Source organism: Oncorhynchus mykiss, chromosome 18 (assembly GCF_057628025.1).
Source record: "Oncorhynchus mykiss isolate SJ-2025 chromosome 18, ASM5762802v1, whole genome shotgun sequence".
NCBI lineage: Eukaryota > Metazoa > Chordata > Actinopteri > Salmoniformes > Salmonidae > Oncorhynchus > Oncorhynchus mykiss.
Genome location: NC_143039.1, coordinates 52333621 through 52359005, shown reverse-complemented (window position 1 = coordinate 52359005; position 25385 = coordinate 52333621). Strand labels below are relative to the sequence as shown.

Sequence of the window (25385 nt, the reverse complement as noted above, 5' to 3'; positions counted from 1 at the left end):
TTTGTATTGGAGATGCTTAATGTGAGTCTGGAAGGAGAGTTTACAGTCTAGCCAGACACCTAGGTATTTGTAGTTGTGCACATATTCCAAGTCAGAAACGTCCAGAGTAGTGATGTTGGACGGGTGGGCAGGTGTGGTCAGTGATCGATTGAAGAGCATGCATTTAGTTTTGCATTTAAGAGCAGTTGGAGGCCACGGAAGGAGAGTTGTATGGCATTGAAACTCGTCTGGAAGTTAGTTAACACAATGTCCAAAGAAGGGCCAGAAGTATACAGAATGGTGTCGTCTGCGTAGAGGTGGATCAGAGAATCACCAGCAGCAAGAGCGACATCATTGATGTATACAGAGAAGAGAGTCGGCCCGAGGATAGAACCCTGTGGCACCCCTATAGAGACTGCCAGAGGTCCGGACAACAGGCCCTCCGATTTGACACACTGAACTCGGTCTGAGAAGTAGTTTTTATAGCGCTCAAGCTCTGATTTGTAAGTGAACTCCTTATCTAAAAGTGTTTTCACACGTGGAAAGGCAATTGGCGAAATAGTGTAGCAATGCAGAGACCAATGTTTACAGTTTTGCTAGAAGTGTGTTATTAATTTGCAAACTGAGTGTAAAGCAGTGAGTTGTGTTTACAGTTTTGCAAAAAGTGTGTTATAAAATTACAAACTGAGTGTAAAGCAGAGAACGTGCATTGTTTGGCACACTTAGTAAATGCATTGGCTACAAGTGTTAATGGTTTCAGAGAGAGTGCGTCAATAATCACTGTTAGTGTTTAAGCATTTTAAAAAAAAATGTCATTGGTCCCTAGGCACTCCTGTAAATCTGAAAGCATCAGGTGGGTTTGAGGCAATATGGTAATTGCTTCACTTTGCCCTGGGTGGAATTTTCAGCACAGTCCATACATTTATTCAATGATTTTAGATCTGCAGGAGTGCCTAGGGGTAAGCAGTTAGGATTTGATTTGGATGCCAGCAATCCAGAGGTTAACAGGTTACAGTATGAGATTTCAAAGGGTCTCTCTATAACTGTGATTGGCTGTTATAGACCCTCCTCTGCTCTCGGTGATGCATTTTCTTCTTTGATGCACCTTATGTCTAAACTTCTTTACAGTGAAATGATCTTGATTGGTGATCTCAACTGGTGTTGGTTAAAGCCGGTGTCTGATGATTTAAAAATGTTTTGTAATTCTATGAATCTTGCCCAGTTGATTAACTCACCCACTCGCCCAAATCTTAAATGCCCAGATAAATCTACCCTGATTGATTTGATATTGACAAATGTTCCACATAATTATTCTGCGGTTGGTGTTTTTTCAAAATCAAAAAATCAAATCAAATGTATTTGTCACATACACATGGTTAGCAGATGTTAATGCAAGTGTAGCAAAATGCTTGTGCTTCTAGTTCCAACAATGCAATAATAACCAACGAGTAATCTAACCTAACAATTCCAAAACTACTACCTTATACACACAAGTGTAAAGCGATAAAGAATATGTACATAAAGATATATGAATGAGTGATGGTACAGAACGGCACAGGCAAGATGCAGTAGATGGTATCGAGTACAGTATATACATATGAGATGAGTAATGTAGGGTATGTAAACAAAAGTGGCATAGTTTAAAGTGGCTAGTGATACATGTATTACATAAAGATGCAGTAAATGATATAGAGTACAGTATATACATATACAAATGAGATGAGTAATGTAGGGTATGTAAACATTATATTAAGTAGCATTGTTTAAAGTGGCTAGTGATATATTTTACATCAATTTCCATCAATTCCCATTATTAAAGTGGCTGGAGTTGAGTCAGTGTGTTGACAGCAGCCACTCAATGATAGTGGTGGCTGTTTAACAGTCTGATGGCCTTGAGAGGCCTTAAGAGGCCTGTTTTTCAGTCTCTCGGTCCCTGCTTTAATGCACCTGTACTGACCTCGTCTTCTGGATGATAAAGGGGTGAACAGGCAGTGGCTCGGGTGGTTGTTGTCCTTGATGATCTTTATGGCCTTCCTGTGACATCGGGTGGTGTAGGTGTCCTGGAGGGCAGGTAGTTTGCCCCCGGTGATGCGTTGTGCAGACCTCACTACCCGCTGGAGAGCCTTACGGTTGTGGGCGGAGCAGTTGCCATACCAGGCGGTGATACAGCCCGACAGGATGCTCTCGATTGTGCATCTGTAGAAGTTTGTGAGTGCTTTTGGTGACAAGCCCAATTTCTTCAACCTCCTGAGGTGGAAGAGGCGCTGCTGCGCCTTCTTCACGACGCTGTCTGTGTGGGTGGACCAATTCAGTTTGTCCGTGATGGGTACGCCGAGGAACTTAAAACTTACTACCCTCTCCAATACTGTCCCATCGATGTGGATAGGGGGGTGCTCCCTCTGCTGTTTCCTGAAGTCCACAATCATCTCCATTGTTTTGTTGACGTTGAGTGTGAGGTTATTTTCCTGACACCACACTCCGAGGGCCCTCACCTCCTCCCTGTAGGCCGTCTCGTCGTTGTTGGTAATCAAGCCTACCACTGTAGTGTCGTCTATAAACTTGATGATTGAGTTGGAGGCGTGCATGGCCACGCAGTCGTGGGTGAACAGGGAGTACAGGAGAGGGCTCAGAACGCACCCTTGTGGGGCCCCAGTGTTGAGGATCAACGGGGTGGAGATGTTGTTACCTACCCTCACCACCTGGGGGCGGACCTTCAGGAAGTCCAGTACCCAGTTGCACAGGGTGGGGTCGAGACCCAGGGTCTCGAGCTTGATGACGAGTTTGGAGGGTACTATGGTGTTAAATGCTGAGCTGTAGTCGATGAACAGCATTCTCACATAGGTATTCCTCTTGTCCAGATGGGTTAGGGCAGTGTGCAGTGTGGTTGAGATTGCATCGTCTGTGCACCTATTTGGGCGGTAAGCAAATTGGAGTGGGTCTAGGGTGTCAGGTAGGGTGGAGGTGATATGGTCCTTGACTAGTCTCTCAAAGCACTTCATGATGACGGAAGTGAGTGCTACGTGGCGGTAGTCGTTTAGCTCAGTTACCTTAGCTTTCTTGGGAACAGGGACAATGGTGGCCCTCTTGAAGCATGTGGGAACAGCAGACTGTAATGATTTAAGTGACCATTGTGCTGTTGTTGCTGTTAGAAATACTAAGGTTCCTAAGACAAACCCACGTTTTATTCGTAAGAGAAATTTGAAGTGTTTTAATGAGCAAGCTTTCTTTCATGATTTGTTTTATCTTGACTGGAGTAAGATTGAGTTTATCCCTGATGTGGAAACTGCCTGGAAATTATTTCATGATGGTTTCTCCCAAATAGTAAACAAACATGCCCCATTCCGTAGGTTCAGGGTTAAAAGGCGGGATAATCTGTGGTTTTCTTCTGAGCTGTCTTGTATTATTCACGACCGTAATCTAGCCTGGGCTAAAGCAAGGAAGTCATGTTCTGATGCTGATTAGCTTATTTTTAGGCAGTTACGAAACAAGTGTTATTTTCTTCTCAGGAAGGCCAAGTCTGAATATTTTATGTCTGTTACCACTGATAACCTGAATGACCCTAGTAAGTTTTGGAAGGCTATTAAGTCTATGTCTGGTAATGTTAATGAATTACCGTCATGTGTTTTGAAGGACTCTGTTGCTGTATATGACAAAACTGAAATGCTGAATTGTTTCAATGAGCAATTTGTATCATCTGGTAGGCTGTTTGATTCAGTGTCCTCTGTCTCTGCACAACCCTGTGTGGATGAACCAGTGTGAGCTGGTCAAACTTTTAGTTTTTTGCCATTCTCAGTGCAGGTGGTACATAAAGCCCTGAAATCCTTAGATCAGAGAAAGCCTGCAGGTCCTGATCTTTTGGATCCCTGCTTTTTAAATCTGGCAGCTGATTTCATAGCTGAACCACTTACATGTCTGTTCAATCTAACCCTGTAATGTAATGAAATTCTGAAAATCTGGAAATCAGCATTTGTCCTACCACTTTTAAAAGGGGGAGATCCAACTCTTTTAAATAATTATAGGCCAATCTCAAAGCTGTCACCCCTGGTGAAAATAATTGAAACCCTTGTGAGTGAACAGCTAATAGAGTTTTTATTTACTAACTCTATTTTATCAATGTACCAATCGGGCTTCAGGAAGAAGTATAGCACAATTACATCAGCCATGAAGGTTTTAAATGATATCACTGAAGCCCTTGACAAAAAACAGCACTGTGTCTCACTTTTTATTGATCTCTCTAAGGCTTTTGATACAGTTGATTATGCTATACTAAGACAGAGATTGCCAAGTGTAGGTATTTCAGTGCATGCAGTTGCATGGTTTGCTAACTATCTGTCTGATAGAACTCAGTGCACTCAATTTGATGGGCTTATGTCTGTTAAATTGTCTGTCCTGAATGGTGTGCCCCAAGGCTCTGTACTTGGTCCTCTCCCATTCACTATTTATATAAATGATTTAGACAAAAATGTCCAAAATGCGCAACTTCATTTTTATGCTGATGACACTGTTATTTACTGTTGTGCCTCATCTCTTACAAAAGCTTTCCAGAACTTGCAAACTGCTTTTTATACGGTTCAACATACCTTGTGTCAATTGAAACTAATGGTGTTTCTAAAGCAAGAAATAGACCTCTGAACCTTTCACCTATTACTACCTGGGCAAGGAGATTGAGGTTGTAACCTCATATAAATATCTTGGAATTTTATTTGATGACGGCCTCTCTTTTAAATTGCATATTCACCAACTTACAAAAACATTGAAGCTGAAATTGGGATTTTATTTTAGGAATAAGGCCTGTTTTTCTTTTGAAGCCAGAAGGAGGCTAGTTTCAGCTACATTTATGCCTTTACTAGACTATGGGGATATTTTATATATGAATGCTTCCGCTCAGTGTTTGAGATCAATTGACACTCTTTACCATGGCACTTTGAGATGTATTTTAAACTGCAAAACCCTTACTGCACTTTGTATACCAGGGTTGGCTGGCCTTCTCTAGTCACTCGTAGGCTCAGGCACTGGTATACTTTTATTTACAAAGCCCTTTTGGGTTTACTGCCTTTTTATTTGAGCATTTTTATTGTTCAGAAATGTGGTGGGTACTCTCTTCGTTCGCTGGACTTTTCCTGCTAACTGTTCCAAATGTCCAAACTGAATTTGGTAAAAGGGCTTTTATGTATTCTGCGCGATCGTCTTGGAACGCCTTACAAAATACTTTTAAACTGGAAGAACTTGTCCCGATTGGTATTTTTAAATCACTGATGAATGATCTTGAGACTGATTCCCTGACCTGTCAATGTTTTTAATTTGCTGTTTTTGATTTTGTTATACTCTTGTGAATTCTATGGTTTTTACTAGATTACTTGTAGTTTTTCATGTTGTTTGTCTGTAATTTTTGTAATGACTTGGTGCTTCCTATCTTGGCCAGGACGCTCTTGAAAAAGAGATTTTAAATCTCAATGAGCCCTTCCTGGTTAAATAAAGTTTTTTTTTATTTTAAATGCTTTCAGGAACAATCAACAAGACAGTTGGACTATTGTGTCAATGTGAGTTATATCTTCTCTTCAGTTAAAGTTTCTTTACTGTTTTATGTTCTCACATGGTGTGTCTGTCTGCTTGTCCACTGTATCTACTGTCTGGAACACCACTTGTTCCTCTCTCTAACATATGGCAGTCTTACCAAAGTGTTTGCTGCCTTATCCGTATTTTGTAGTATGGGTTTTTAATCAGGAGTTAAACCTCGTAATCTATTTAGAGTCAGTATTTAATGTGGGCCCCATGTTGACACACCAAATTTAGAGGGGGGCCGGATTATAGAATGAATTTGGGCAACCGTAATGAAGTGGGGTTTTTTTGGGCAAAGACTGGACGCGGGGCCAGTTGAAACCTACATACTCCATCAGATCTCCCTATGTGTGATTGTTGGTCCCTTTCTACCCAACTGTATGTCGACGAGAGGTTAATGTCAGATTAGGCCAAACAGCACATCTAATTGTGGTGTTAACATATTTCCGTGTCAGCCGGGGCAATGTTTTTTCAAACAAGTGTTTTTGAGTGATGACAAAACTCCACTTTGATCTATAGAGACAGGGCCGCTGCCAAGAAAATCTGTCCATCAATTAGATGTGAGAAAATGCCTGTGAAGGGATAACAAAGCAGGTATCTTTAACCACATTATTTTAGACTCCCTGTCCTTTAGAGCAGGGGTGGGCAACTCCAGTCCTAGAGGGCCTGATTTGGTGTCACACTTTTTCTCCATCTCTAGCAAACACAGCTGATTAATCAAATTGCATACTAAACTGAAGATCATGATCAGGTGATTGTTGAGTCAGGTGTGTTAGCTGGGGTTGGGGCAAAACTGTGACACCTATCAGGCCCTCAAGAGGAGGGGAATTGCCCGCCCGTCTTAGAGGGATGAACAACCTGACGTTATTGGTGGCCCAATGTAAGCATGCTTTTTAAATGCATGGTTAAGCAACTGCCAGACAACCATATGAGTGGCAGAATGTACCTGTACTGGCTGCAGTTCTCATCAGCAATCAATCCATCAACGTTTGCGATAGCACAGTTTTTCTTTGCCATGCATGCTATTCGCTTAATAGCCAATTAACCAAACTATTTTACTGGAATGTCAGGGGAATCTCCAGTGCTGTAAACAAAGAATATGGCTGAGATTCAATGCATGGAGCTGCACTATAATTGACGTTAAAAAGTCATTTAAAAGGTTATTTAAAAGGAACAACTATATTGCTCTCTTAGACTGAATCCTGGCCTATGTCTTCCGAATGGTTGAGAAGGGCAAGGGTTGTGTTCATTAGGCACCAAACTGCCTAATGAAGAAAACTGACTGAAAGAGGGACTTCCTGGACTTGTTCAATATGAATCGCGGATAACATTTTCCACTAATGAACATGACCCAGGTTACACTGCTGTGCATCACCCTCCCTCCGTATCTGCAGTGTTTTGAGCGGTCCCTCACCCATGTAGCTGTAATTTCCTGTCATGTAATCAAAAAAAACTTTTCAGAACCCTTAATCCCCACCTCCTTTGATGGAGAGTTTTGGTCACGCATCCTTTCATATGGGGTCAGGAAGTCACTCAGTGTCTCTGTTGGAAGTACTTTGAAGAGGTGTTCTTCCTCCCTTTCATTGGAGGAGTCATTGATTTAACATGACTGTTATGTGTAAGTTCTGTGTAGCCATGTAAAACAATACTTCCCCTCTCTTCCTTTCCACACAAAAATGGCCAACCATTAGAGAACATGTTGTTGGATTTACAGTGGGCATGTTTGAAATGTATCTGTAATCTATTGTAGGTAATCACCACTGAATAATCACTACAGAGGAAGTAGTGTTCAAGTAGGTGCTTCACGAGGGGAATGCTTTGACAAAATGTTGCAGGGAAATATGGAACTTTACAAAGGCCTTTGTTGGGCTAATAGTTGACAAATACAGTATTCAAAAGGTTCATATCTAAATCACACTGCTGGCTCAAGCAATGTGCATTAAGGCACTGAGATTAAATAATGCATGAGATAAGTCACACAGCATCCTCTCTCAAAGCAAGGTACAATGAATATAATGTAACATAATGCAGTTGGTGGACTACTGCAGTGTTGCGGTGCTGCAACCCTCCAGATGCCTTCTCTGTTTTCTGTTGATCTCTTGTCCAGTTGCAGCGCCCACCTTCACATGAATGATTTAGAGCAGGCACCGGAGAAGAACACTCTGGCTTGCACATTTTGTGCCCTGCATGGTCCTCTGATAGTACAGCTGCTCCATGGATGTTAACGAGACATTCGGTGCAGGGGACTATGTCGCATTTCATTCCTACTAGTACATTTCATTCCTACTACTACGTAATGTGTACCTACCATTGCAAAACCACTGCCTGGCGCACAATTAGCGCTTTACTCTAGAAGACAAAGCAGGCTACCGAAAACAGGTTGACTTCTTGTGTTTCTGGGTTATTTTTGGGCAGCAGTGGTAGATCACTTCTGGGAAAGGTTCTGAATGTGTTTGAAACGGACAGTACAGTACTGCAGTTAGAAAGATGACCTGGTGGCTAGGGAATTTGGATAATGAAAACAAGGGAAGCGTTGTGTCTGAATTTAGAGTAGGGGACATAACCGGGAACTGACCCCTATCAAGGTGCACTTGACCCTGACAAACTGCAGAAAAGTAATGTTTATATTCTGTGATGATTTTCCCTGTAATCTTAATTTTAGGATTCATAATTATTTGGTGATGAGAGTCCTAAAAGAGAGAAGTAATCGACATCAGCATCAGCAAAAAAAACTTGCTTCTCACTGAGCGACAGATGCATTTCTCATATTTGGAGTCCGCTTTCAATATCAAGCAATACGTTGATGGCAGGGGTTAATTAGAAACACACACACCCACACCATACACATGCACACAGACACACAAACACACACATTCTAAAAATGAAAAAGTGTCCACAGTCATCATATTCTGCCCATAAAGGGTGACAAAGCTCTTATTTTCACTGTACAATACTGTACATAGGGACTGAAGAACCCTGAGCAAGAGTCTTGTTGCTTGTTTTGGAGGCACTACCTCATCCCATTGAGTAACAGTCAGTTAGTGAACAAAGCTCCCTAACCAGGTTTTCTTGTCTACTCTTCCTAGGGTTAATCGAAAAGCAAGATAAGATGACTTCAAGATGGCCTTGCCATCATGATTATATCAGTGGTTGATAATGTGACGTTCTATTTTACATGACATGGCTAAGCCAGCTCGGGTTATAAGACCAACGTGACCCAGTTTAATATTTAATCGTGAATAATTAATTAAAAACAGTGTAATATAACGTTTATGGTAAATAACAAAAAAACTGATGTGAAACCCATAATTTACAGATGGTAAAAGCCTTAAATTTGCATCACTTACATGAGTAGCATAGTGTTTGTGATTTTATACAATCACCTGATAGGCCTATTGCACATATGACATATAGTGTCATGTGTTGGCCAAGTGCCACGCGAGGGTTCCTTTGCACGTCATAGAGGGCTCAGTTACCGCTGTTGCCAAACGTAATGATATTTAACAGTGAAGATCAACACAATTGCGATTCATATCAAGAAAACTGTGGCTCTGCACGCCTGCATAGGGTTGCAGAGCTACGGGTAATATACCAATGTTTACCAGAATCTTCAGTAATATTGGTAATGAATAGAAAATGCATGGCACTCTATCGTCACGTTGGTCATTTATACTAATAACTTTTATAAAATGTATTCATATGGAGTATTCATGTTTTATATCTGTGTCCATATTGTCCACAAATTTCAAGAGATAATAGCCTAATTAATGAAAAACAATTGCATTATTTTAAATAGCCTCTGCAACTCATCCAACTATTGACTTTTTCGCAACTGCCACCAGTTGGATGCCAAAACATTGTTGTTGACATTATTTATTTATTTATTTACCTTTATTTAACCAGGTAGGCAAGTTGAGAACAAGTTCTCATTTACAATTGCGACCTGGCCAAGATAAAGCAAAGCAGTTCGACAGATACAACGACACAGAGTTACACATGGAGTAAAACAAACATACAGTCAATAATACTGTATAAACAAGTCTATATACAATGTGAGCAAATGAGGTGAGAAGGGAGGTAAAGGCAAAAAAGGCCATGGTGGCAAGGTAAATACAATATAGCAAGTAAAACAGTGGAATGGTAGTTTTGCAATGGAAGAATGTGCAAAGTAGAAATAAAAATAATGGGGTGCAAAGGAGCAAAATAAATAAATAAATTAAATACAGTTGGGAAAGAGGTAGTTGTTTGGGCTAAATTATAGGTGGGCTATGTACAGGTGCAGTAATCTGTGAGCTGCTCTGACAGTTGGTGCTTAAAGCTAGTGAGGGAGATAAGTGTTTCCAGTTTCAGAGATTTTTGTAGTTCGTTCCAGTCATTGGCAGCAGAGAACTGGAAAGAGAGGCGGCCAAAGAAATAATTGGTTTTGGGGGTGACTAGAGAGATATACCTGCTGGAGCGTGTGCTACAGGTGGGAGATGCTATGGTGACCAGCGAGCTGAGATAAGGGGGGACTTTACCTAGCAGGGTCTTGTAGATGACATGGAGCCAGTGGGTTTGGCGACGAGTATGAAGCGAGGGCCAGCCAACGAGAGCGTACAGGTCGCAATGGTGGGTAGTATATGGGGCTTTGGTGACAAAACGGATTGCACTGTGATAGACTGCATCCAATTTGTTGAGTAGGGTATTGGAGGCTATTTTGTAAATGACATCGCCAAAGTCGAGGATTGGTAGGATGGTCAGTTTTACAAGGGTATGTTTGGCAGCATGAGTGAAGGATGCTTTGTTGCGAAATAGGAAGCCAATTCTAGATTTAACTTTGGATTGGAGATGTTTGATATGGGTCTGGAAGGAGAGTTTACAGTCTAACCAGACACCTAAGTATTTGTAGTTGTCCACGTATTCTAAGTCAGAGCCGTCCAGAGTAGTGATGTTGGACAGGCGGGTAGGTGCAGGTAGCGATCGGTTGAAGAGCATGCATTTAGTTTTACTTGTATTTAAGAGCAATTGGAGGCCACGGAAGGAGAGTTGTATGGCATTGAAGCTTGCCTGGAGGGTTGTTAACACAGTGTCCAAAGAAGGGCCGGAAGTATACAGAATGGTGTCGTCTGCGTAGAGGTGGATCAGAGACTCACCAGCAGCAAGAGCGACCTCATTGATGTATACAGAGAAGAGAGTCGGTCCAAGAATTGAACCCTGTGGCACCCCCATAGAGACTGCCAGAGGTCCGGACAACAGACCCTCCGATTTGACACACTGAACTCTATCAGAGAAGTAGTTGGTGAACCAGGCGAGGCAATCATTTGAGAAACCAAGGCTGTTGAGTCTGCCGATGAGGATGTGGTGATTGACAGAGTCGAAAGCCTTGGCCAGATCAATGAATACGGCTGCACAGTAATGTTTCTTATCGATGGCGGTTAAGATATCGTTTAGGACCTTGAGCGTGGCTGAGGTGCACCCATGACCAGCTCTGAAACCAGATTGCATAGCAGAGAAGGTATGGTGAGATTCGAAATGGTCGGTAATCTGTTTGTTGACTTGGCTTTCGAAGACCTTAGAAAGGCATGGTAGGATAGATATAGGTCTGTAGCAGTTTGGGTCAAGAGTGCCCCCCCCCCTTTGAAGAGGGGGATTTCCAATCTTTGGGAATCTCAGATGACACGAAAGAGAGGTTGAACAGGCTAGTAATAGGGGTGGCAACAATTTCGGCAGATAATTTTAGAAAGAAAGGGTCCAGATTGTCTAGCCCGGCAGATTTGTAGGGGTCCAGATTTTGCAGCTCTTTCAGAACATCAGCTGAATGGATTTGGGAGAAGGAGAAATGGGGAAGGCTTGGGCGAGTTGCTTTTGGGGGTGCAGTGCTGTTGACAGGGGTAGGAGTAGCCAGGTGGAAAGCATGGCCAGCAGTAGAAAAATGCTTATTGAAATTTTCAATTATGGTGGATTTATCAGTGGTGACAGTGTTTCCTATCTTCAGTGCAGTGGGCAGCTGGGAGGAGGTGTTCTTATTCTCCATGGACTTTACAGTGTCCCAGAACTTTTTTGAGTTAGTGTTGCAAGAAGCAAATTTCTGCTTGAAAAAGCTAGCCTTGGCTTTTCTAACTGCCTGTGTGTAATAGTTTCTAGCTTCCCTGAACAGCTGCATATCACGGGGGCTGTTCGATGCTAATGCAGAACGCCATAGGATGTTTTTGTGTTGGTTAAGGGCAGTCAGGTCTGGGGAGAACCAAGGGCTATATCTGTTCCTGGTTCTAAATTTCTTGAATGGGGCATGTTTATTTAAGATGGTTAGGAAGGCATTTTTAAAAAAATATCCAGGCATCCTCTACTGACGGGATGAGGTCAATATCCTTCCAGGATACCCCGGCCAGGTCGATTAGAAAGGCCTGCTCGCTGAAGTGTTTCAGGGAGCGTTTTACAGTGATGAGAGGAGGTTGTTTGACCGCTGACCCATTACGGATGCAGGCAATGAGGCAGTGATCGCTGAGATCTTGGTTGAAGACAGCAGAGGTGTATTTAGAGGGGAAGTTGGTTAGGATGATATCTATGAGGGTGCCCGTGTTTAAGGCTTTGGGGAGGTACCTGGTAGGTTCATTGATAATTTGTGTGAGATTGAGGGCATCAAGTTTAGATTGTAGGATGGCTGGGGTGTTAAGCATGTTCCAGTTTAGGTCGCCTAGCAGCACGAGCTCTGAAGATAGATGGGGGGCAATCAGTTCACATATGGTGTCCAGAGCACAGCTGGGGGCAGAGGGTGGTCTATAGCAGGCGGCAACGGTGAGAGACTTGTTTTTAGAGAGGTGGATTTTTAAAAGTAGAAGTTCAAATTGTTTGGGTACAGACCTGGATAGTAGGACAGAACTCTGCAGGCTATCTTTGCAACACCGCCCCCTTTGGCAGTTCTATCTTGTCTGAAAATGTTGTAGTTTGGAATTAAAATGTCTGAATTTTTGGTGGTCTTCCTAAGCCAGGATTCAGACACAGCTAGAACATCCGGGTTGGCAGAGTGTGCTAAAGCAGTGAATAGAACAAACTTAGGGAGGAGGCTTCTAATGTTAACATGCATGAAACCAAGGCTATTACGGTTACCGAAGTCGTCAAAAGAGAGCGCCTGGGGAATAGGAGTGGAGCTAGGCACTGCAGGGCCTGGATTCACCTCTACATCGCCAGAGGAACATAGGAGGAGTAGAATAAGGGTGCGGCTAAAAGCAATAAGAATTGGTCGTCTAGAACGTCTGGAACAGAGAGTAAAAGGAGGTTTCTGGGGGCGATAAAATAGCATCAAGGTATAATGTACAGACAAAGGTAAGGTAGGATGTGAATACAGTGGAGGTAAACCTAGGTATTGAGTGATGAAGAGAGAGATATTGTCTCTAGAAACATCAATGAAACCAGGAGATGTCATTGCATGTGTGGGTGGTGGAACTAATAGGTTGGATAAGGTATAGTGAGCAGGACTAGAGGCTCTACAGTGAAATAAGCCAATAAACACTAACCAGAACAGCAATGGAGAAGACATATTGAGATTAAGGACAGGCATGCTTAGTCGAGTGATCAAAAGGGTCCAGTGAGTGGAGAGGTTGGTTGAGGGTCACGGCGATTTAGACAGCTAGCCAGGGCATTGGTAGCAAGCTAGCATAGGATGGAGGTATGTTGTTAGCCACCTCTTGCGTTCGGTCAGTAGATTAGTGGGGTTCCGTGTGATAGAGGGGATTAATCCAAATCACACAACAACAAAAATAGGAACAATAGATATAGTTATAGAGGCCCGAGAAGAAAACATAATAATAATAAAAATAAATAAATTGTCCGATTGTCTATTCAGATAGCAGCCGGTAAGACAGCTAACGGTTAGCGGGCCGCAGATGGGCGTTCAGGTAACGTCGCGACGGAGGAGCCAGCCGGATCTCCTTCAGGTAGATAACGTCGGCAGTCCAGTTGTGAAGGCCCGGTGGGGCTCCGCGTAGGCAGTAAAACGGGTCCGGATAGGTGACTGCAGCCCAGGAGTGAATGATGGAACTCAGGAGTGATTGACGGAGCTGGCTAGCACCGGAATAATTGATGTTTGCTCCGGAATCGACGAAAGCCGATTGTCACACGGATAGCAGCTAGCTAGCTGTGAGATCCGGGTATGAATGTCCAGAGAGCAGTTGAAATCCAGGGACATGGAGAGAAAAATTGGTCCGGTGTGTTCCGTTCCGAGCCGCGCTGCGCCGTACAAAACTGGCGATAGATTTTCGAGCTAAAGGATAGCTGATGACCACAAACCATGGTTAGCTGAATACTAACGATTTGCCAGTAAAGAAGCTAACTAGCTTCTGATTAGCTTCTGGGCTAGCTCCTGGCTAGCTTCTGGCTAGCTTCTTGGAGTTTCTGGCTAGCTTCTTGGAGGATTACAGATCTGAGGTAAATAATACTTTTTTATAAATATAAATTGGTGAGGCGGGTTGCAGGAGAGTGTTTTGAAGATGAGTTGATGGAAAATAAAAAGTATGTGAAAAAAGTTGTAAATATATATATACAGGACACGACAAGACGAGGACAAAAGACGTCTGAACTGCTATGCGATCTTGGAGTGAAATAATACAAGTTTGTAAAAAAAATATAAAGGATATTTAATGCTGAAGCCCTCATATTAAACAGCAATGGTATTTACTAAGTTGATGGTTTATATTTAGGATAATATTTTACAGCTTTGTCATTCAATTGTTTATTTAAAAATAATATTATTTCACATGTGATAAGACCAGAGAGAGGGCCCGAGATAATTACACCTGTAACAATCTGATGTACCCAAAAAGGGCCACTAGATGTCCTGTGATGGATTAAATAAAATCTTTGAAAGATACCAAAATTCTGGTAGTTCACTGGTAAACGTCGAAGGTTCCAAGTAATATACCCTCACTTTGCAATGCTGTGCCTGCACCTGCATGTAAAAATATATGGGTATATTTGTCCAACATAAACATTACTCCAATTAACCATTAACTTGCCCCAAAGAAACACCAAGCTCCAGCTGTTGACACACATTTTGACACTTGAAGACAGGATAGTGGTTTTGATTAGATGGCTGCTTATTTTTTAGCCATTACAATAATATACAATGTCATAATAAAATGTAGCATTTGACAGAATATACAGTTCAAGTCAGAAGTTTACAAACACATAGGTTGTAGTCATTAAAACTAGTTTTTCAACCACTCCACAAACTTCCTGTTACCAAACTATAGTTTTGGTAAGTCAGTTAGGACATCTACTTTGTGCATGACACAAGTAATTTTTCCAACAATTGTTTACAGACAGATTTCACTTATAATTCATTGTATCACTATTCCAGTGGGTCAGAAGTTTAGATACACTAAGTTCACTGTGCCTTTAAACAGCTTGGAAAATTCCAGAAAATTATGTAATGGCTTTAGAAGCTTCTGATAGGCTAATTGACATAACTTGAGTCAATCGGAGGTGTACCTGTGGATGTATTTCAAGGCCTACTTTCAATCTCAGTGCCTCTTTGATTGACATCGTGGAAAAATCAAAAGAAATCAGCCAAGACCTCAGAAAAAAAGTTGGAGACCTCAAGTCGGGTTCATCCTTGGGAGAAATTTCCAAATGCCTTAAGGTACCACATTAATCTGTACAAACAATAGTACACAAGTATAAACACCATGGGACCACACAGCCGTCATACCACTCATGAGCAAAATCTTTTTGTATCCAAATCCGGCTTTAAACTTCTTCACAACAGTATCTCGGACCTGCCTGGTGTGTTCCTTGTTCTTCATGATGCTCTCTGCGCTTTTAACGGACCTCTGAGACTATCACAGTGCAGGTGCATTTATACGGAGACTTGATTACACACAGGTGGATTGTATTTATCATCATTAGTCATTTAGGTCAACATTTGATCATTCAGAGATCCTCACTGAACTTCTGGAGAGAGTTTGCTGCACTGAAAGTAAAGGGGCTGAATAATTTTGCACGCCCAATTTTTCAGTTTTTGATTTGTTAAAAAAGTTTGAAATATCCAATAAATGTTGTTCCACTTCATGATTGTGTCCCACTTGTTGTTGATTCTTCACGAAAAAATACAGTTTTATATCTTTATATTTGAAGCCTGAAATGTGGCAAAAGGTCGCAAAGTTCAAGGGGGCCGAATACTTTCGCAAGGCACTGTATCTGACTTCAACTGTATGTGCAATGAAGGGGAATCTGAACTCGGTCACTGAGTTCATATGGAGCTGTCTGTACATACAGTAGGCTAAGCTTTAAGTAAAACTTGCTCATGCACCATGAGCTTTTTCCACGTTTTCCCCTGCAATATGGCTATAGCCTACTGTATAGGTAATGGTTATTATCACAGCCATGGCGGCCATCAATAAACTATGACTGAAGTCCTAGAATTTAGATTATTACAGGCTAAGGCTATACAATGCTTACATAGTCTATGCATAACCAATGCAAAAAATGTTTTTAATGAATAACAATATTGCTTGCCTTGTATGGACGACCTAAAGTGGAGTTCAACAATACTTCTGAGCCATATCCCTGTTTTAACAATCCTATTTTAGTTCCAAAATTGCATATTGAAACATTTACATTCGACTGGGTTGTAGTTTGTTAAGTAGGTCAGCAAGTGGAAGGCATTTTATTGTTCATAATCGATTATTTTGAGTATATTTCTATTGTAGCCTAAAATGATAGGCTACTGATGTTACATGGTCATATGTATGAATATGTATGTGCAAGCCCTATATGTAGAATATGTATATAGGCTATATAGCTTATATATTTTTTTATACAAATCCTAAATTGTGTAAAAAAATATACAATTTGAAAATAGATCAATTATATAACACCAAATTGTGTTATCTTAATTACGCTTTAGCGCATATGATTTACTGCCGTATCAAGCGGTTGATCTAGTGTTCTTGGTAGAAAGGCGATACAACAAGTTAATTGAAATAAAATCTGTGGAAAAAATACTAGGTTCAAGATGAGTCATAGAAACGGCATTGTTCCTCGGAGATTCAGTCGATGACCATCGCCGAATGAAGAGGGAGTTCATATGGCTGTCCACTATCTGTCAATGTTGTAAGCTTGCCTGGTGCTGCCGACACGGCGCGCATAACAACCCATTTAGTTACCATCATTGCACTGCTTCTTGTCCCCTCCCCTCCAGACATAGACAACAACACACACCTTAATAATAGGGGCGCGCCTTCGACATAGCCGGCGACCAATAACCCGTCTGTCTGGACTGAGACCAAGGGGATGAGCGCTAGCCGAGGCCCAATCAGCGCTTTTGTGTTGCCTGCCGGTGCCGGGGACTGGTCGCGAGGAGCTACTGCAGCGCTTCAGGATCTGAAAGAGAACCCCGAGCTTGTGGAACCTGAGGGGAAAGTCGAGTCAGGTGAGTCCGAGGATATGGATAAGGCCTAGCTGAGATGGAATATAATTTTTGAAATTGCGGCGGCAGGATTTGGATTATTTCGGTTGGAGTAAACTCTCATTGGGTAGTAATAATCGCATCCAAGGTTATGGGGGGTGATATGGGGGGGTGATAGGAGAGGGGGGGGTGCTGCAAAGACAGACAATACAATAACATGGTTCATATATTGATGCAAGCTGATTTGCAAGCGACCAACAACCAACGGTTCAAAGTGACTAATCAAGGTCTGGGATCATTTGATAGGCATTTTTTGGATACGTGTCGCGCTTTGTCATAAAGGACTCATGTGAAAGAAACAAAAGTTTAGAGAAATATTAAAGATTCGTGCAATGGCAACAAATCCGTTTCATTTTTTAATTTCGCGTCTCTGGGGGTTAACTCAGATTGGCGGAGAAAGCCCTGCGTGTGCCCGGTGGATACACAAGCAAAGCATGTGCACACGGTGAATCCTCTAAGTATACACAAATATTTCGCTTTAAAACACCTTGTATGAAGCATATCCGTGTGTAAGACCAACGTAGTTGTAGACACAAGACTAAAGTGATAGCTTCACAGAGCTGTGTGGATGAGGTTACGGTGCACTGTAGTTGAGGCTGTACAATTATTTTTTTTTAAATCCGAAAATCTATCAGCCATATACGTAAGTGAGGACGTTCTTAACTTGTTCCATATGCACTCAAATGGCTGCCTGACGCATGACATGTTGTAAGACTTGAAATGTAATTCTAACGCGAATGCATGCATTGATTGTCACCAAGGGGCAACCACTGATTAGCAGCGGTAGATGTCTAGATGACTTTAGGAAAGAAACGCAGATCAATAGCTAATATGGGCCGGCTATTATTCTCGGTGCGGCAGACAAGTCAATAGTGAGACAGCGCCTAATTTATTTAGATAGGCAGACTGGGTAGAGCTGAGGCTACTCAACTGGGCCAAACCTAACTGTCTGATCCTTATGCGGCTTTGGCAACATTTTGGGGAGTCCGTGTGTAGACTCTCTTGCCAGGCATCTGTTGGAATATATATATATATATACATTGGTTCCCACTGAGAATAGTTTTCACCCATTTATTAGCCTATCGATGGGATTGCCAAAATACTTGGATTGAATTCAATTTAAATTATTCTACCCTTCCCTCGTTGAATTACTTTCTAAGATTTAATCTGACAGCAGGAGCGCAGTGTCTATGTAGGCCTGGCTATTGCCTGCAGTTTACAGAACAATGTAAGGAAAAGTCTGCTGAATTGATGAAGACTAGTTGGAACACAGGAGAGACCATTCGTAAAAGTTCCAAATAAAGCCTATATCCACAGCCACAGGAATTAGGGGTGCTAAGCACCCCCCTGAATAATCAGAATTGAATAAAAAATAAATAAAATAATACAAAATAATCATTTACAAAACATATTTTTCACAAAAATAGTGCACTGGGCCTTTTACATTATATATATTATACATGTTTGAAGCATCTCCAGCACAGGGTAAACCTTTTTTTTCTCTGCTTTGGCAAAAAAAGGTAGCTGTATAATTAAGAACAGTATCTTGCAGGATTCAGTAATTGTAAGAGTTGTTGCCTTGTCCCTTTCTCTGTGATTGTCATTATAATGGGATCCAGAACAAACAAACTCTGTCCTCAAGTATTTACATCAAAAGGTGCAAAGTTATGGGCAAAGACACAAAACAACCACATCAAATTAAAAATGGGAAACAACCACTTTTTGTGCAGTATTGATTTACCATCCTTACAAACCACTTAATGTACATTACTGTATTGTAAATAGGCTAGTCATCTAGGTTTGTACCTGTAGACTTCCCATCAACATAAAGAAAAACAATGCACAATATAGTAATTGAGACACCAAGTGGTTTGAAATGAGATGTGATGATGTGGCTCAGTTGGCAGCATGGCACTTGCAACGCTAGGGTTGTGGGTTCGATTCCCACGGGGGACCAGTACGAAAATGTATGCACTCACTAGTGTAAGTTGCTCTGGATAAGAAGTGTCTACTAAAATGGAAAAGGAATGAATAGATCATTTCAGTTTTCACATAGAAATAAGTTGCATTTGCAAAGTATTTAAAGATACTGGAAAACATATATATCAAGCAAGTATTTTTATATTCCACAAGTATTATCAGATTAACTGATTTGTGCAGATAAGTATAAGACTCAAATTACAAATGCTGGTACATACTAAAATACATGTAGTTTTTTTTTAAATCAGAAAAGTAGTGCGCTGGGCCTTTACTAGTCCTGTGTTAGCAGACCGATATAGACATCTTCAGCGTGGGCAAAAAAAAAAAAAAATTGCACCACCCCCAAACTACTTCCCCTGGCTATGCCTATATCTGTTCTATTTTGGGATCTCAACTTCAGAATGACGCAGGGGTACTCGGGCGCAATGAACAAGTTCCTTTTGGAGTTAAAACGCTGAAGCCAAGAGGAAGTATTTTCTTTCAGATCAAATATGGAAATAAGACATGCATAACCTACTGTAATCTATACCAATCCAAGATATGCAGGAATTAAGGATAAACACATCTAAACATGGATCCTTCATCATGGGTCTTGTTGTCTGAATATTGTATTTTTGCTTATTTAATGTTCCCAGTCTTTATAGGCCTACAATACTCTTTGAGAAGTATTTCAACCTGTGCTTTTCCACCAGACACTATATTCTACCAAGTAATCCAAAAGTACAGTACTTTCTGAGCCCTGGAAAATCTAGTGCTCAGCTCTCTCTCTCTGTCTACCTATCTCTCTCTCTCTCTGTCTACCTATCTCTCTCTCTCTCTCTCTGTATGAATGAAAGTCTGCAGTCTGTGAATGGGACTCCCTGGTGTTGAACACTGTCTAGCAGTATGAATGAATGGTTACGGCACTGCTTTGTCAATGATGGACCATCTATGGCCATGTCCTCTAATGTGTATCACTCTACTATCCATACGCTCCTTCCCATATGTGTATGGAGAGACCTGTGGCCCTGATCACGCTCAACTACATGGGGTAGAAGAGGAATCCATTACAAATCTCTTTTTGGGGTGGCTTTAGCATATTCTTGAATTCTGTTCCTGATATAGAGCATCAATAGTTCATCATCAAGGAGGTTTTACCCAGTTTAAGTAGTATGTGACTTATAATGTTATTTATTTATTTGATTTCTTTGCGGTTCTTTAACACAATTGCTGTGCTCCAGTACACTGGCGCTGCCCGTGAAGGGATTTCACACAGTGTGCACACTTTAATTTCCATGGTGCCTTATCGCTACTGACTGCCTGGTGTCGCAAAGCCCATGAGGCCTCTGTCCTCCTGCATTTCTGATGCGACATTGTGCCAAGATTCAACCCTGACAAGTTCCTATTGATACAGATTCAGTTCCGCAGAGAAAGGTATGCTATTGCCTTGATAAATGTTCCACTGGTCGGTTTCTGTAGATGTGTATCATCAATGCAATATTTCAGATTGATCACAGATTATGGCTACAGCCAGTCCCTAGGCTCAGTAGAACTTGCCGATTGAATTTTGATCATCCGCTAAAACTATCAGGTTCTGCATCATTCTAATTTTAAGGATAAGCAACCGCTTCCTCTCCTGGGAACAAATCTCTTCCAAAATAAACATTGCTTATAAATGAGATTTTAGGCCTATATCGGACAAACTGGGCAGTTTTATGTAGGCCTTTATCATTTTTTGAGGGAAAGATCACAAAAGCACTAAATGTAGGTGGCCTTGGCTGTGCTTCAGGGTTGTTGACCTTGGTCAAAAGAAAAAAAGGTTTGAAAATGGACGGGCTGCCCTTTTAAACGCCCCCGTTGTCCCAGACACAACAAAGTGACAGCCTCTAAATAAACGACCAGTGCACCTGCGGTTGGATAACAATAAACCAGGTGCCCTCCACTGATGTGCTTAGGATGCAGTCACAACGACCTCTGATGAAAGGTTAATGTTGTGTTGGAGAAGCTTCAATGTTGAATATCCTATTATTGATCTCATGACTTTCAGAGGGAGGGGATTTGTCTCTCATGGTGTTGGGAAAAAATACGGTGTTGATTGCACTCACCCATTGATTCAGACACTCCGTGCTTGTGTTTCAAGAGACCTGTGTGTGTGTGTGTGATGACCCTACCACTGTGTTGGCATGTCCAGATTGACTCAATGGCCCTGGGTTGGGCAGGGGACTGATGTGCTCTCTCTCACAGATAAAGCATGTGTGTCTTGACACCAGCTGTTCACATTCCCTGTTTTTTCTATACAAAAGCAGAGTCATGACAACACCATTACCTCAGACTTTCCTATGACAGAGTGTACAGGAAAGCTCTCTGAAAAATATAATGAGTGTACGACTTATTGGTCTGGAGAAGCTATGGCCCGGCAGCTTTCCCACTTAAGTTTTTATCATTTTATTTTAATGTTTTACTTAAAGGAGGTCAAATTTGCAGTTGAGTCAGTCAGCTTTGGTACCACTATGTTGCTATGTTATTGTCCAGCATTCAAAAGTAGGCCTATGTTTTTGAGCTCAAAAATATTTGCAGTGCAAAAGGATTGTCATACCCAACACAGCCTGTGGTAACTTCTGAAAGCTGCTGTGTCCAACAACTCCTTCCTTGTGTTTTCAGTCATGGGAAGAGGGATCCTTAGCACCCTATTCAAATCTATGCTCATTTAGTGGTCCGTACTTATTTGAAATTAAGAGATAAACGCTCTCTGTTCGAGGGGAGAGAAATCTGTATAATTAGCTCTTAATCAGGAAAATTTAGTTTCTTTAAGAATCCGCCCAAGTGAAACTCCTTTGAGGGCGAGAAGCCTTGTCGGTAGCTGGCACGTGGCGCTAATTGATATGTGTGATGGTAATGAATGCATGTAAAGTGTAACTATAAACAAGGGATTTATCTTGCATAGCAACGTGTGTACAACGGGAGTGTGAAAAAATGTCTTCACAGGCTTCTAATTTGTTTCTGACATGCCCAGGAATAATGTTTTGCAAGCGATATCGCAGTTGATTCACATTGCGATTGTGCACATTCAAGCTTGTACGGAAAATTGAGTATTGAGAAGATCACTGTGATGCAGTGTTGGTTTTAGCCATTTTCTCCCTTTCTACGGGTAATGAAAGGTCAGCCCAGCTACTGATGTCCCGTTAATTACATGTGTAGTTTGTGTTATGTTTTAACCTATTTAACCTGTGCTGTTCCTTGAAATAATTGTAATTCAAAAGCAGTACCGGTCCAAGCCAATGCGTAAGCCTTCAGTTTTAGTGAGAGCCAAGGTATTCCCAAAGAGGAGTGTTGAGGCATGCATTGGGGGATATCCTTGCTTGTAATGTGGGTTCTGTTCAGTGGAAGTCCTGAATCAAAAATGGGTAGACTAAATTAAATTTCCAGCAGCTGCAGGCTTTACATGCTTACACATAGCCATTGGTTTACCAAAATCCGTCATTTTGAATCCGGAGGCGAGAGGGGAAGGTATTTGGCTAGACTTTCCCACAGATATTACACTGGTATTTGGGGTGGCAGGTAGCCTAGTGGTTACAGCGTTGGGCCGAAAGGTTGCTGGATCGAATCCCCGAGCTGACAAGGTAAAAATCTGTAGTTCTGCCTCTGAACAAGGCAGTTAACCTACTGTTCCCCGGTAGGCCGTCATTGTAAATAAGAATTTGTTCTTAACTGACTTCCCTAGTTAAAGGTTTAAATAAGTAAATAAATAAAACATTTTTCATTTTATTTTATTTTATTACATTGACCCATTTGTTGTCAATCATAGAAGAAAGTACCTTTTACCACTCACCTTGGAATGCCCCTTCTTTCAATGGGCAAAGCAACCTTAACCAGCAAACTGAGAAGAGTATCAATTTAATGAATTAGCAGCATGGGATGTAATTGGTTTGTGAATGGGTCTCAAGAATGCTTGGTTTTGCGTGTTAAGTATGTGTGTGTGTGTGTGTGTTTGGCGTCGCATCCTTGTTAACACCTGAATCGGGGTGGCTGTGTTCAGTGGGCTTCACGCAAGGCTTATTAAATCCTACGCAGAAACAAACAGCCCAGATGAATGGCTCCCTGCAACTCTTAATTAGCGGGCTGCCCTAACGTTTCGACTCGATAAGCTACAGCGGGAAACGAAGCAAAACGCAGTTGTGGAACACGTGGTCACCAAGAATCACCAGGTCCCGGCTGACTCATACCCTTTCACACTACCATGCCCACCCGAACCTTGCTGTGCTGGAATATATATTTTGTTTTCCAGTATAGTTCCAGCAAAGATGGTGGATGCGTAATCAAGCCAGCCCAGTACGACTTGGCTCAGATGAGTAGTGTGAACAGGATAGCCTTTAAATGGTTCGATCAGATGAAACCGAGACCTTTTAAATGACTCCTTTCATAAGAACATTTATCGTCCACGGGGGTCCTAATGCCACCATGTTCTGTTGTGTTGGACCTCTGTGTCAGTGACCAAAAGGTTAAAACACGTAGGGCACCATGATGGCTAATTGGCACCCTTGTTCTGGATGAGTAGTTTGCCTCTGTTGGCTTTTACAACATCCCCATTTCTGGGTGTTCCTCGTTGGGTTAATTATGTTTTTTGTTAAGATGAGCTTAAAATGCAAATGAATGGACTGCAAAGCTAGGCTGGGAGGTTGGCACGAAGGGGGTGAGTTTGTAAAAGGAACAATAATGAAAGGCTGATGGACTGAGAGAGAAGTGGTTCTATGCTCGGTCCGTTGATCATTTGCATGACACTCGAGTGAAGATGAGTTGACAGTGGAAAGAAGATGTAGGGATAACAAGGCTACAAGATAATGCAACTTTTACTTTGGCGTGTATAAAGTACTGCTTAATAGACTTGTAACATCTCCATTTAGGTGAGAAGACCATTATGTACCAATATCCCCTCAGACTTGGTTTGATGAAGAGAGGTGGTGATATGTATGCAGGTTTTGTATCAGGAACTGCTTTCTGTATTGGACTCATAGACTGAAGTGACACTGTAGATTGACATTGGTAACTCACTTCCCACCTGTCAATGCAAAGATGGTTCCCTTCTCATAGCACTTCCCAGATCCAACAGGCAGTAACTTCTCAGATTTTCTCAAGGTTGATTGTGCAGCTGCAGGGCTACACCACTGTAGCTCTCCTTTTGTTGCACTGTGTACATTTCACATCTGAAAAAATAACTTTTGAAAATTGCTTAGACAGGAAATCACTGTTACGCCCTGCAAAAAACAAATTATTTCAGTTTTATGTTGTGCCATGTCTTGTTAAATGAAGTGAATTTAATTGTTAATTTTTTAAATAAATATATATATATATATTTTTTTAAATCCACCAAAATTTGCCATTCACACATCACACCACTTTGACCCTCTGACCTTTTGTAGAACGTGTATCCTGTCACGGCTTTGCTCTTTTGACCTTTTCTCCCTGTGTTGAACTCTTGTGTCCCATGTTCCCAGGGGGACGTGTCCTGGCTGTCATGTGTATCCCTTAACGTCACCCAAACACTGTCCCCTTCATTTACTGTATCTGTAGTGATGTCTATGCTGTTACGATTCAGCCGGAGATGTAAAATAGTGTGAAAAGAACTGGTTGGTAAACACTGAACGCAAGTTCAGTCTAGTTATAGTTTAATTTCTTTGCTCTCGCTGTCTTAGTTCTCTACACTAAGGTCAGTAGGTGAAGGAGAATCTTGCACTCCATTTTTCTGTCAATAACTGTGCTGTTATCAATGGCGTCCATCTTGGACTCTCCTTCAGGACAGCGTTTCTCAACGTATGTGTTTGATTCCAACACCACCTGATTCAACTAATCAGTCCAGCCTTTGATTTGTTGAATCCGGTGTGATGAAATGGAACAAATATGGTTGGGGGTCCCCGAGGGCTATGTCCTAGTCGTCTTCACCCACAGCCCTCTCCCTCCCTCTCTCATATGAGCATGTTTATGCACTGGAACAGATTGCTATTCTACCCCTTGAGTTATTTCCTCATCCGTGTCCTTTATGGCAGTGTCAACCCACCATGATTACAAAACTACGGTTTACCTTCTGCAATAGGGCACCTTTGTGTGGCTGTGGCCAGACCTCAAATGTATTTTGTTCGTACAGTTAGTGGCGTCAGCCCACAGAAGGCATCGGAAACGAGCAAGATGTTTTCATATGCTCTGTGTTTGTAGCTTCCTTCTCTCTTCCTTCCTGTAACCTATTTTCACCTGGCCCTGTATAGTGGGATCTTGTGTTGTCCTTTGTGTGTATGTGTGTGAGTGTATACGAGCCCATTACTCTTAGGTTGAGACAAGTGACTCTGCTGACGCTATCTCCACTTGATGAAGCATCCCTCCCGTAAGAGGGTCAGTTGTGTGATTCAAGGGGTTAGTGCTCACAGGGTTTAATGTAGAAAATCAGTCTGGGTGC

The 25385-nt window shown here is 41.7% G+C and overlaps 1 protein-coding gene across 2 annotated transcripts in view; it reads left to right on the top strand.

Moving 5' to 3' along the window:
* The first annotated feature begins 16432 nt into the window (after positions 1-16432).
* The window catches only part of LOC110496351 (transcriptional repressor p66-beta), a 51072-nt gene continuing 42119 nt past the window's right edge, over positions 16433-25385 (top strand). The window contains exon 1 of one of the 2 annotated variants that reach the window (XM_021572193.3): positions 16433-16945. The gene's annotated coding sequence lies outside the window, so the exon portion shown is untranslated. The remainder of the gene's footprint in view (positions 16946-25385) is intronic. The other variant, XM_021572192.3, reaches the window with a different exon arrangement.